This window comes from Eptesicus fuscus, chromosome 2, assembly GCF_027574615.1.
Source record: "Eptesicus fuscus isolate TK198812 chromosome 2, DD_ASM_mEF_20220401, whole genome shotgun sequence".
Classification (NCBI taxonomy): Eukaryota; Metazoa; Chordata; class Mammalia; order Chiroptera; family Vespertilionidae; genus Eptesicus; species Eptesicus fuscus.
The window spans coordinates 82,733,397-82,747,439 of NC_072474.1; positions in this window are offsets into that span (position 1 = coordinate 82,733,397).

Genomic DNA, 14,043 nt, shown 5'->3' on the forward strand with positions numbered 1-14,043 from the left:
GCCTCGTGCACCTAGGCCCGGGTGGGGCCGCGTGCCCCTGGGTCTGGGGGAGTCCAGGCGTCCCTGGGTCTGGGTGAGACCGTGTGTCCCTGGATCCGGGTGAGGCCACGTGCCCCTGGTCTGGGGGAGGCCAGGCGTCCCTGGGTCCGGGTGAGACCGTGTGTCCCTGGATCCGGGTGAGGCCTCGTGCGCCTAGGCCCGGGTGAGGCCACGTGCCCCTGGGTCTGGGAGAGGCCAGGCGTCCCTGGGTCCGGGTGAGACCGTGTGTCCCTGGATCCGGGTGAGACCTCGTGCACCTAGGCATGGGTGAGGTCACGTGCCCCGGGGTCTGAGAGGCCAAGCGTCCCTGGGTCCGGGTGAGACCATGTGTCCCTGGATCCGGGTGAGGCCTCGTGCACCTAGGCCCGGGTGAGCCCAAGTGGCCCTGGGTCTGGGAGAGGCCAAGCGTCCCTCGGTCCGGGTGAGACCATGTGTCCCTGGATCCGGGTGAGGCCTCGTGCACCTAGGCCTGGGTGAGCCCAAGTGGCCCTGGGTCTGGGAGAGGCCAAGCGTCCCTGGGTCCGGGTGAGACCATGCGTCCCTGGATCCGGATGAGGCCTCGTGCACCTAGGCCCGGATGAGGCCACGTGCCCCTGGGTCTGGGAGAGGCCAAGCGTCCCTGGGTACGGGTGAAGCCAGATCCTGGTTCTGGGTGAGGCCGTGCGCCCCTGGATCCATCCGGGTGAGGCTGGGTCCCAGGCCCGGGTGAGACTACACGCCCCTTGGGTATGGGTGAGGCCACGTGCCCCTTAGTCCAGGTGACGCCGTGCCCCTGGGTTCGGCCGAGACCAAACCAGAGGGAGTCGGACCTCCATTACCACCATTTGTCCACCATCCAGAGCTGAGGTGTCAGTGCTGACATGTACACATAAGGAACTACTGGACATTGAAATTGGGTCTCAAAAGAACTGTTGGTCCAGGGGGAAGCTCGCTACAGATTGATTCATTTGCCTGTCAGCATAACTATTATTGCTCGTCTCACATTCAGTTCTTATTATTATATATCTAGTGACATATGATCTCGCTCATCTAGGGGAAATGATGAACAACATAGACTTAGGAACAAGAACAGAACCAGAAGCAAGGAGGCATCGATCGGACTATCGGGCCTCAGAGGGAGGATAGGGGAGGGTAGGGGGAGGGTGGGGGGAGGGGGAGAGTTCAACCAAAGGACCTGTATGCATGCATATAAGCCTATCCAACGGTTAAGTTCAACAGGGGATTGGGGCATGCGTGGGGAGAGGGGTGGGATGGGAATGGGGGGATGAGGACAAATATGTGACACCTTAATCAATAAAGAAATTTAAAAAAAAAAAAAAAAGTCTCAGGGCCATCCTGACAGTGCTAGGACAGACTTGTATGGAAGAAATGATTAAGCATTAAATATTGTCTTTTTTTAATCTTTGCCAATTTGATCAAGAGAAATGGTGCTTAACTTTAGTTCGTATTTCTTTGATTACTAATGGAAACGACTTCTTTCATTATTATTGGTCGTTAATTTTCTTCTTTCAAGAATTACCTATTCAGGTCTTTTGTTCTTTTTTATTGTGATTTGAAAGTTTTTCTTATCCATTTTAAGATTTCTTTATGCACTGAGGTCATTAATCACTTACCCATCATATTCATCATGTTGTAAACATTTTAGCCCAATTTATCATCTTCCTTTTCATTTTGATTACAATGATCATTACTTTTAATTTTTATTAGGATTATAACTTTTATTATTTATGTATAAAAGTTTAGAATACTTACACAAGTAAATCCAAGTCTTTAGATTTAGCTTTGCATATATGTTCCTTTATCTTTGTACCAAATTTTCTTAAGAGTGGTCAGGTCCAGGTGAGATTATGTTACATTAACCAAACTTCCATAAATGGATTGATAAAATAAAATACCAGTATATTAATTTACAATGAAGGCTATACTCTAGTAGTAGCCCAAATTTGCTAAATACAAATCACTTCGCCCCATTCTCCTACATCTTGTAGTCTATCTTGTAGAACTGCAGAACTTAGTAGTACTATTATCATCTCTTTGTAACAGAGAAAGAGACTCAGAAATGACTCACATTATTAATGGCATGACAGAATGAGCATCCAAATCTCCTCTTCACTATTTGACTTTTAGAAAAAGAAGTGAAATGTATGTTTTGATAAGAACACAGTCCTTTGTGTGCCAAGCATGAAAAAGCAACACAAACATTTTACTTTGCCAAACACATAGATCATTTAAAATGTTAAAAAATGAGGAAAACAGATGTAAAATTGTCTAGGAAAAGGGACACCTCAATGATTTGTTTGTCATCTTCTCCCTCCTAGCCTTAACATAATACTGCAGCGTATCCCATGACAGCTCATAAAGCGCTCCATGCCACCAAATCGCCAGCTTTTATGGAGCCCATAATAAGCATAAGATACCTTAGTAAGAGTTATAAAAATGCAGACACTTCTAACATTAAAGAAACAAGTGGAAGTGTTTTGTAAACCAAAAATATTCAAATGCCTTGAGAAACTGGGATGTTTGGAACCAAAACTACTGCATAAATATCTACAGCTTTACCCAGATGCTACTTCTCTGGAAAATTTATAGCTACTCGCCATTTTTAATGCTCTAGCTCTGATTTGTTTAAAAATATTTCGCAAGTGCCTCCAAGTCCCAAATGATTTTGCGAGGATAAGTTTTGGGGGGGGTGTTGAAGAAATCTGTCCAGGCAAACAGACAAGACTGCCTTCCACCAGCAACCGCCTGCCAGGGTTTTTGCTCTAAGACTCCGCATGCCCTTGAATGACAAGTTTTGCTCATGTAAAAGTGAAAATATTTTCTCCTTCTACCTCTCCCACATTTGAAGGATTAAGATATTTCCGTCTCTTCTGAGTTCTATAACTGTGAAAGCCCTTGGCATCTCAGATATTAATATGGCTCACAGTGATGTGACTTAAATAGCCTTTTTAAAATCAAATCCATAATACTGTGCTTATTTACTATTCCTTGACAGGTACCAGGTCTGATTGAAAAACAGTTTCTCCAAACATTAAGTATTTGGAACAGTCAGGTAAAGATAAGAAGAATGTATTAAAGGATTAAGGGCAAACAGAAAATGAAGATGAGGGCAGGACTGAGAAAATTAAAATAGCAATGAAGTGAGCTTTTGAAAAATGACATTTGTGAGGACAAATGAAATTAGCCAAATTTAACTCTATCTCTCACAGAGCACGTTTTCAGCAGAGTTTAAAACATGATCTTCCCCTGCTGTGCAGTGACAAGTTTTGCCCAATTGTTTCTCATTCTGTGTGCTGCTAGAATTTCTATGCTACTCAACAGTGTTATTTGTTGCTGTTCAGGATAAAAATGTATGTAACTTTCTCCTGAGGAAGGAACAGGGCAGGTGGCTTTGGACCATGTTCCACAGGGGAAAATACAGAATCCAAATACAAATGGCACTTACAGTCCTATTCCTCACTCCCTATTCACCACTGATGTAAACATCTTCAAAAAGTGCTTATTTCCAAAAGCCTCTTTCCCTCTCTTTCAAAAGAAAATGGATTTTCAAATTTTTGAAAAGAATAGGAAACCCTGTGACTTCCTAGTTAAAGGGCCCATTCAGCCCACATGGCAGCTACCGCCAGTTTCTGGGCTCGAGACAGCCAGGCTCTTACGCTGCCACTTTGCGAGATTAGCAGGGAAATGGCAGGCATGTTGTCAGATGGAATATTGCACCATTTTTGGTCCCCAAAAGAGATGTTAAGAGCTGTAGAGCTGTGGCATGCTGCTCAAGAAAGAAGATAGTCAGCTTTTGTAATGAATTCACACATACTGCCCAGAATGCAAAGACACTTATTTTTCAACAGAGAAATGCAAAGTAGAGACCATTACCACTATCTATTCAGGGACATTACCCGCTTCCTGAAAAAAATCAAGGTTTCTCCGATAGTCTGCCTACTAAATACCTACAGAGCTTACCTGTACTGCATGCCAGTGACTCTCAAAGTATGGGCCCCAGACCAGCAGCAGCAGCACCTGGGAACATACTAGAAATGCAGATTCCCAGTTCCTGCCTCAGACCCACTGAATCAGAAACCCTGGGGGTGGGCCCAGCAATCTAACAAATCCTCCAAGTATGATGTGCACTAACGTTTGAGAACCATTACTTTATACGATGCTATTTTTAATCCTCAGTTGAGCACAGAAAACACGATGGTGATTTAGGGATAGCACACCTGGCCACAGCAAATAATTTCAACTCTACTATCTCTGACACTGCTTTTCAGCAATGTTGTCACAAAACCCTTTGAGAATCTGATGACAAACATTTGAGAGTCTAGGGAGAAAATGCAAAAATGCATAAAGGCGATTTTCACCTTCAATTTTGGGAGGTTGCTTAACACCCTGAAGCTTGTTCATGTACCCCAGCGAAGGAGCATCTGCTTTCTTTTTCAAAGCCTTTTTATACGTTCTTTGCAATAATCTACAAAGTCAACAGGACAGATGTTATTATAATTTACAGCAGAGGACTATTAAGCTTAGAAACATAAGGGTTTTGCCCCAAATCTCAAAGCTGGCTACAAGAAGAGGGAGCTCATACTGGGGCTCAGCTCCATCTACAAACTCTTTGCTTTTCACTTTACTCCTGTCCCTCTCTGTCCCTGATTTAGACTGTTGTCAACAGTAATAACAGGAATAATAGTGATTGGCCTGATTTGCTAAAACAAAATAGAAATGTTCTGTTTCTTAGTAGTAACAGTGAATTATTTTCACTGAAACAAAGAAGCTGGAAAGAAGGCCTCCACATACTCTTTCAAAACTGGTCGAGGAGCCTGGAAAGGCCATTCAATTCACAGCTGTCCATTAAGTCTCATTTCCATCTCAAGATAGCTAAGCCGGTCAATGTAGTCAAATTCAGTTCAAATTCAGTTCATTGAAGAGAAATCAGTCCATGTGGGTTGTTGATGACTGAAAGGCTCAATTTTCCACTTTTCAATTTGTTACTTTGGCCCAATATAAACTTACTTTTAGTAATGAGGAGTATCTTCAATTCAATTTTACAAACAGTTATGTGGCAGCCACTATGTACAAAGAGCTATAGGAGCTCTCAAGAAACTTACAAATAAGTTATGAACTCTAAGAGTGAAAAAAAGATGTGACCTGTCTAAGAAGGTGTTGTTGCATTATCAGTAAGGCAGCAAGGATCCAGAAAGCACCTAACTTCTTGCCTATCCATTCCTGACTATAATCAATATTCCATGCTGCCTTCTCTCCTGGACCTCCCAATTTGCTGTATTCCATAGAAGCTTCTGTATCAAAGACAGAAAACTGCCCCAGCTATCGCAGTCTTGATTCTGTCTCTGTAGTTATATCTCTATCTTTGTTCACATGACTTTTATTTTATTTTATTGTTGACAGTGTTAAAGATGCCTCTCATTCCCCCCGCCTCCCCGCTTTCCCCCTTTACCCTGCCCCAACCCACCTTCCCAGGTCTTCAACACCCTATTGTTCATGTCCAGGGGCTATGAATTTAAGTATGTAAGTTCTTTGGTTTATCTCTCCTTATCCCCTCCATTCCCACATGGAGTATGTTCACATGACTTTTTGAAATAGATCCCTCATTCCACAATCTGATTATCTCCCTGAAGTGTCTGTGTGCCTGTCCAGACCATCATTCTCACCTCTCATGGGCAACATGTTATTGTTTGTGTCTCTCTGTCATCATCATCATCATCACCAATTTTTCATATCATTCTATCACCATAAAACAGACTATAGCATCTCCAACCTATTGCATTTTGAAACTAAAATATATATTAATAAACGCTGCCTTTATAATTATTCAAAGTGTGTATACATTTTTTGGAACACCCTATATTTCTGTCATGCCCATTAAAATTTTGTTCTGTGACCATAGAAACTTTTTTTTTGTTTACTGTTAAATCCATACTTTAAAATAACAATACAGCCATAAATTAGGTATTCAATTAATATTTGAATAAATAAATGAATATTATATTCAACTACTTATTATCTACTCACCCAACTCTAACTCAATTTTTTAGTGTAAATCAATTCTCCAATTCAGACCCTTGTTTGAATAAATATCTAAGGAAAACATAACAAGTTCTCCTTTTTCTTTTATTTTTTATTTTAAAATGTATTCTTTTTATTAATTTTTTTAATCCTCATTTGAGGAGAGAGAGAGAGAGAGAGAGAGAGAGAGAGAGAGAGAGAGAGAGAGAGAGAGAGAGAGAAACACATTGATTTGTTTCCTTCTGTATCTGCCCCAACCAGAGATCAAACCCACAACCTAGGTATGTGCCCTGACTGGGAATTGAACTGGCAACTTTTCAGAGCACAGGAAAATGCTCAACCAACTGAGCCACTTCAGCCAGGCTCCCCTTTTTTTTAATCATTAATGGTGTAGGCTCTGATGATTACAGTGATGTGGATGATGATAATAGTATTGATTATAAAAATGGTAGCATTTATTGAACATCAATGATAACCTAAAAGTAAACATTATCTCCAATTTTCATATAACTCTGCAAGTCATATATCATTGTCCCATTTTTACAGATAAGGAAATTGGGAGTTCGGAAATACTGTGATTCATTTAGTCAATGTCAGAGCTGGGATCTACATCCAGCTACCTCAAGCTCCAATGTCTACTTTTTTAAAATATATTTTTAATTCATTTCAGAGAGATAAAAGGGGAGGGAGAGATAGAAACATCAATTATGACAGAGAATCATTGATCAGCTGCCTCCTTCACACCCCCTATTGGGGATCGAGTCTGCAACCCAGGCATATGCCCTGACCAGGAATCAAATTGTGACTTCCTGGTTCATGGGCTGACACTCAACCACTGAGCCACAATCCCCATCTTTATTATTCACCATTGGCCCTTTCAACAGCCTTGATTCCTTACTGCTTCCTACAAAAAAAACAAGTGGTTTCTGAAAACCAAATATAAAAAATATATAATAAATAATAAAGTATAATTATTTAATAATACTATTGCTGATAATTGGCAATGTCTGAGACCAGTTACCAAATGTCTGAGCTAGAATGTTTGGTTAGAGATAATTTAGTCCAACTTTTTTACCTAGTCCAACTTCTAGATTTTATAGAAAACTACAATCCACAGAGGTTCATTTGCCTAAAGTTGGCTTGCTGGAGTGAGAAAGGTGGGGTGACATGATTAGAAGTAGTGTTTGAGAAATCAGATAACCTGGTTCAAAGCTAGGTTCTACCCCTTGTGTGTGATTTTGGGGCGAGCCTTAACCTCTCTAGCCCTTGGTTACCTCACTTTGGAATGGGGATAATACCTACTTTATAGAGTTGTTTTACAAATTACAATTTTATATATGTGTGTGTGAGAGATTATATATATATAAAACCTAGCACAATACAGCTATTATTACATAGTAAAGCTATTAGAAGAGCTCCAGTCCTCTAACACTCATTCAAATATATCTTATAAATCATTCTTTTCCTCAAACAGAACAAAATATTAACTTCCACAGGAAGATACCTACTGTTGAGTCAATGTTCAATCCCAAAATCCAATTTTTCAATCTCCTTTAACACTATGATTTAAAACAGTGTGAACCCTAATGAGAATACCGGGGATATTCTTGCTGCTTTCTAATTTTGGTACAACACTGACTTTAATTGCTGCTTTCTAAGAAGGATATAAGAGAAGGAAAGACAACAAAATGGAACCTTCTAAGGCAGTGGTTCTCAACCTTTCTAATGCCGTGACCCTTTAATACAGTTCCTCATGTTGTGGTGACCCCCAACCATAAAATTATTTTCGTTGCTACTTCATAACTGTAATTTTGCTACGCGACCCTGCTAGTGGTTCTCAACCTGTGGGTTATAACCCACAGGTTGAGAACTGCTGCTGTAGAGCCTAAGACCATCGGAAAACACAGATATTTACATTATGATTCATTAACAGTAGCAAAATTACAGTTGTGAAGTAGCAACGAAAATAATTTTATGGTTGGGGGTCACCACAACATGAGGAACTGTATTAAAGGGTCACGGCATTAGAAAGGTTGAGAACCACTGTTCTAAGGTGATGGAATGAATACTCTCAAACACTTGAATGTGGATGGCACTAAATTCTTAAGTAGTTGAAAAGTGCATTTGAAAATATGAATATATATTTTCCATGGCTTATCAACTTGGTACAGTAACAACAGACACTGTGCTCAGAAGAAAAGGAAATAATACTTTGGTTATGTTTACTAATATGCTTCAGGGTTGAGTTCAAAATGCCCTCCCACATAGTAAACACAGCCAGTTTCTCATGAAATCTATAGAACAAGAAGTTTAAAAAGACAATGACACTTAAAAAATAATCAAAGGAACTAAGTAAATTTACCCATTCCCTGCTTAAGCCTTTCCATGGCTCCACATCATCCTAAGGAGAAAGCTCATACTCCCTGGTATGGCATCAGTGCCCCCCAGTTCGGGCCTTTATGTATTGCTTGGTCTTCATCTTTTGTCACCCTACTTCTTTCTTCACTCTCTAAGTGGCAGCCCCCAGGTCTCCATAAATGCTCTTCCCTCTGCCTTGGATATGTGTGAATGGAAGAAAACAAAATGAAGATGCCACTGCTTCAAGCTCTGGCAGAAGCAATATGAGCTTTTAGAAGTGAGGGGATTGTTTTAATAAGTGGAAATTATACAATGGTTTGGGGTGAGAAGATCTGCATTTGACAACAGAAGCATTTAGCAACTTATGGCATGTAAAGTTAATTAAAAATACATAAAGGTAGAAAGTGATTGCCACCATGCAAAATATGGTGTAATTTTAAAAAATTGCATACTTTTAAAACTATATTATTATACCAGATTACACAAACACTAGAGGCGTGGTGCATGAAATTCATGCACTGGGGGTTGGGGGAGTTCCTCAGCCTGGCCTGTGCCCTCTCACAGTCCTGGAGCCCTCAGGAAATGTCTGACTACCTCGGGGGCAGGAGAGGCTCCCGTCTCCTCCACTGAGCTCACCAGCCATAAGCCCAGCTTCTGGCTGAGCGGCACGCCCCCTGTGGGAGTGCACTGACCACCAGGGGGCAGCTCCTGCATTGAGCATCTGCCCCCTGGTGGTCAGTGCACATCATAGCAAGTGGTTGAGTGACCTTAGCATATCATTAGCATATTACGTCTTGATTGGTTGAATAGCTGACCAGACACTTAGCATATTAGGCTTTTATTATATAGGATGCGGTTGCATGTGGGTTATGCCAAGAACTTCATTTTGCAGTCCTCTTTCTCATAGCCATGAGGATATAAAGGACTGCACTGAGGCTGCCATTTTGCCCTGTAAATGTGATATGCTAAAAAGTATTTGGAATGAACTAGACCACAAGATTAGCACATGCCTTGTGACATGATAGACACATCTTGAATATCTGTAAATTATAGAAATTACTGTCATAGTCCCTTTATAAATTTGTCTTGACCAAATGTTAATGCACAACCTAGTTACTGAATAATAAACTTTTGAAAGAATTCATTATTTTTAGTCACTACACACAAATGTATACACATACATATACACACGCAGGGACTGAAAGAAGTTATACAGAAATAATTTAGGTTTTACTTAAATCCTCTAATTTTCTTTGTCATAGTAAAATTATCTTTATAATTTAAGCCATAGACCTAAGTCCTGCCATACTTGCTATATAATTTGGGCAAGTCACTTAAGCTTTCTTAGCTTCGTTTAAAAAAGTTGAGATCATAATTCTGTTCTCACCTGATTGATATGATTAAATGATATATTTTATTTGAAAGTACCCAGTACACTCTAAAGCATGATACAAAAATAAATTATTATTATTATGGCATTAACATACAAATATTTTCTCTCAAATGCCATTTCCCCAGAGAGAGATTTTCCAAACGTCCCTATCTAAAATAACACAACTCCCACCAAAAACAACTCATTCCCCATACCCTTGTCAATGTTGTTTTCCTCAGAGCATGTCTCACTCCCTGATATTATTTATAATTGGTTTATATTTTTATTGATTTCAGAGAGGAAGAGAGAGATAAAAGCATCAATGATGAGAGAGAATCATTGATCAGCTGTCTCCTGCATGCCCCACACTGAGGATGGAACCTGCAACCTGGGCATATGCCCCGACTGGGAATCAAACCGTGACCTCCTGGTTCATAGGTCGACGCTCAACAACTGAGCCATGTGGGCTCGGCTATAATTGGTTTAGATGCTTATTGTTTTCCCTTGAGAATATAAAGCTTCGTGAGGGCAGAAGCTTTGTCTGTTAATTTCCAGATCCCCAGCTCCTGAGAAAGTACCAGCTCAAAATGGGCTCTTAGTAAATATCTGCAGAAGGAAGCAAGGGAGAGAGCAAGGGGAGGCAAGTTAATTTCCTCATCTCATCAAGAAAAGAACCACATAAATGGCCAAAAGAAAGCAAATGTATAATAGGTAAACAAAAAAGAATCACTGGGCAGCTCTATGGTTAATAATTTAGTTTAACCCCCATCTTCAGAATTCAGTAATAAATCCAAGAGAAAACCATATAGTGTATTTAAGGGAAATGATTTTTAGTGCTGCCTCCTATAACACAAATCTATTCTCATATCAGGAAGGTGAACTGTACACTCTACTCTCAAGCTGTTGCTTTGTACAATTGTCTGATCCTGATATTCTTTTCTGCTGGTTTAAGTGTTTGTGTTTGCTCATTCCTCTCTAGCGAATTTTAAAATCCAAATCACTGCAGTAATTCATTTTTTATTGTTCTCTTGCTCAGCTTCAACACATGTACAGTAGTAGTGTTCACTCTTCAGGGGGATAATGGCATTTTTGGAGATTTTACTGTAGTCATTACTCTTGCTTCTTTATTAAGAGACTTGACTTTAATCTTCTGCTTTAGCTATGTGGTTTATCTTATGAATATTAATATACAACCCAAAGGGATCTATCCAGTGAATATGAATTAGAGAGGGCTTTTTTATATATTGAAGAAAGAGAAAGCCATTTTCTGGTATGCACATCTTCTGGGGTGTAGGAGCTCTAATTTAATCAGCATGTAGTCATCATGTATGCCACCAGCACTCCAGGCCACGATGTAATTGAAATGATTCAAGCTTGTTTAATAAAGTAATTTCAATTATAGCAGGAGTTGAGTCAGAAAATGTCAGCCATGCAAAGTTTATGCTGCCTGGAATCAGCAATAGGGCACCACATGCTCATAGAGAAAGTGCCATTGTGGAAATGAGTTGTACTTTTTCAGGCTTTGAAATACCATTGTTCACATGAGACCAGCTTCTGCAAGGTGATCTGTTAGTCAACAAAGCCAAATTTCATTTTGTCCTCAATATAGTATAAATAAATTTACTTAGAGCCAAGAACTCACAACTGAACAAGTCAGAAAGTCCACCCTGTTTCCTATAAATATAACCACCAGCTAATACTTCACCGCAGTCTCCACCACTCTGTAATGCCCCAAGCCAAGTAATCATTTATGTTTGAAGCCATTGATGACAAAAAAAAGTTCTATATCCTCTCTTTTAAAATACTAGAAAGAAAATCCCACAAGTTTTCATTACAAAATATGACTACATATTGCACATATTTAAAGTCACATTTTCGATCACGAAATAACACAAAAATATTCCAGAAATTTTCAATATGGTGATGTTGGCTTTCGTAAATAATAAATTCTACTATGTCTTTCATTTCCTTTCTTTCCCTTCTTCTTTTCTCTAATTTGCTTTATCCTTCTAGCCAGTACTTCCCTTGACATATTCTACCTATTTAAAGTCTTAGTTGGTTCTACTACCAAGAACTTTAGTTCCCAAATTATGATTCTGTTGTTCTTGTTTTATTTACCCTTTTCTTTAAAAATGTGTTTGTATATACATGTGGTTTGCTTTTTACTTATCATCATCCCAATATCTAGTAGTTTCCTACCCATACTGTCAAGTATATAGACCGTTGGACCATCTACAAGTCACCATCATAAAACCCAGAGTCCTTATTACATGCTCTTTATGTAGGTTCATCCATTCTCCTCCAAATAATTCTCTTACCTTGATCACATTTGGTTTAGGTCAATTTATTAATGTAAACAATGATCTATTTTAGATATGAAGTCATGGTTGCCTCCAAAGATAACAGGACTTTCGCTGATTTCATCCACACTGCCATTGTTTGAATCTTCTTTTGGTCTAGTAGTTCTCTTAACCAACATCCAGGGACACTAGAGAGGTCTGTCATTAAGCTAAATGAAGACAATTAACATCTCCCCTGAAAATGCACTTTTCTATGCTTCCTTCCTACTAGGAACGTCTACTAATCAACTACAGCTATCTCATAGCTCAGACAGTCTAACTTCAGTTGAAACAGTGAGGACATGCAATGAGATAATAATTAGTGTCCAATACATTTTTAAATATATGCATGGCAAAGAGGTTAGTCATCTAACATCTTACCAGAGTAAGTAGGAGAATTAAATATTATCAAACTATATTTTTATAAAGGCTAAATATTCCTTGAAGTTGAATATTAGGATTCTCAAGTGAGATTTCTTCTTAGGAGTTGGGGCCATTTGTTTTTTTCCCATAGAAACATTTCCAAACATATATTGGAAGCCAATGGGATTACATAAGCTAATATATAAATATTTGTTCTCAACAAAACTTTTAGTTTAACCTTTCTTTAAAAATCCTACTGCCTAGTTCCTCATTGATCTGTTCTCAACCCTAGGTAAAGTAATACTCTCAGTTCAAAACTATAAAGAATAAAAAGCTCCTGGTTTATGTAGTACCTTCCCTTTATAATCCTCAAAGGAGTGCGTACATGCAAGATCATTTTGAATCCAACTTTATAAATGGGGAACTTGAGGCTCAGAGAGAGTAAACAGTATTACCAAGGTCAGGTAGTAGTAGAGGTTGAAAGAACCCAGTCCTCATAAGTTTTAATTTGCCTCATTTCCCAGAAGGCCATGCTACTGCTTTAGTAAGAAAAATGAGCTTTTATACCTAATGCCACTAAACTGTTCCTGCTTAGCACATTAGAAAAAGACAAGTAAGATATTAAAGGTTCAAATTCTCTTTTGCAATGAAATGATTATAACAATGGACTTCTTTGCTAACTACTGTAATTTTTATATCATTTCAGAAGGAAGGATTTCTGATATGCTGAGCTAATGATACCCACTCTTTACTGAATAGCAATATCTACTTCTGCTCTTTTTATGGCTATAAAAAAGAGGGTTTTTTTTAACATGACATGTAAAGTTTCTAAAGATTAATAGTTTAATTCAGAATAGAAATTCAGACAAATTGCTAAAATCGTGAACAGATAAGCTATGTACAAAGAATCCTTTCAAAGTTAATCTTCCAAAGAAAGAAAATGCAACAAAATTAAAAAGTAAAAAATTGTTTCATTCTAATTCAATCATCCCTGAAATTCTATGAAGTGTGCAGAATGGGTGCCCTGCTCAATTCTTATGGAATAATTGGAGAAAGAAGAGTGATATGCAGCAATAGAAGGTGTCAACCTCTCCTGTCTTCCTTCTGGCTTCTTAGAGTTAATGAGAATTCCTGAGGCCCAGGAGGTCTTTGTCCACAACTTTCCAATATTAGGGCCCACACATCCCAATCCTACATTAAATGTTGCTTTCAAAATGACATGTCAATTTCAGCCAGTTCTTGGCCATTCTATAAAGCATACACACTGACTGCTGAAGTCACAGACCCAGTGGATTTATCATAATAATGAGGACTAAAATTAAGTTTTGTAATTTATTTAAATTTGCATTTGTTGTAATTGAAAGACATTTGATAACCTACCAACTAGTCTCAGTGATAACCATACTCTTTAAGCCCCAACTTTCACCCATGCTTCTACTTTGGAGAGAATAATGTCAATGTCATCCAGCTGAAATTACTTCCTAGTCACCATCTCTAATACACACTTTACATGCAACCATGACAACTGTGTCTGTATCCATACCCATACCTACC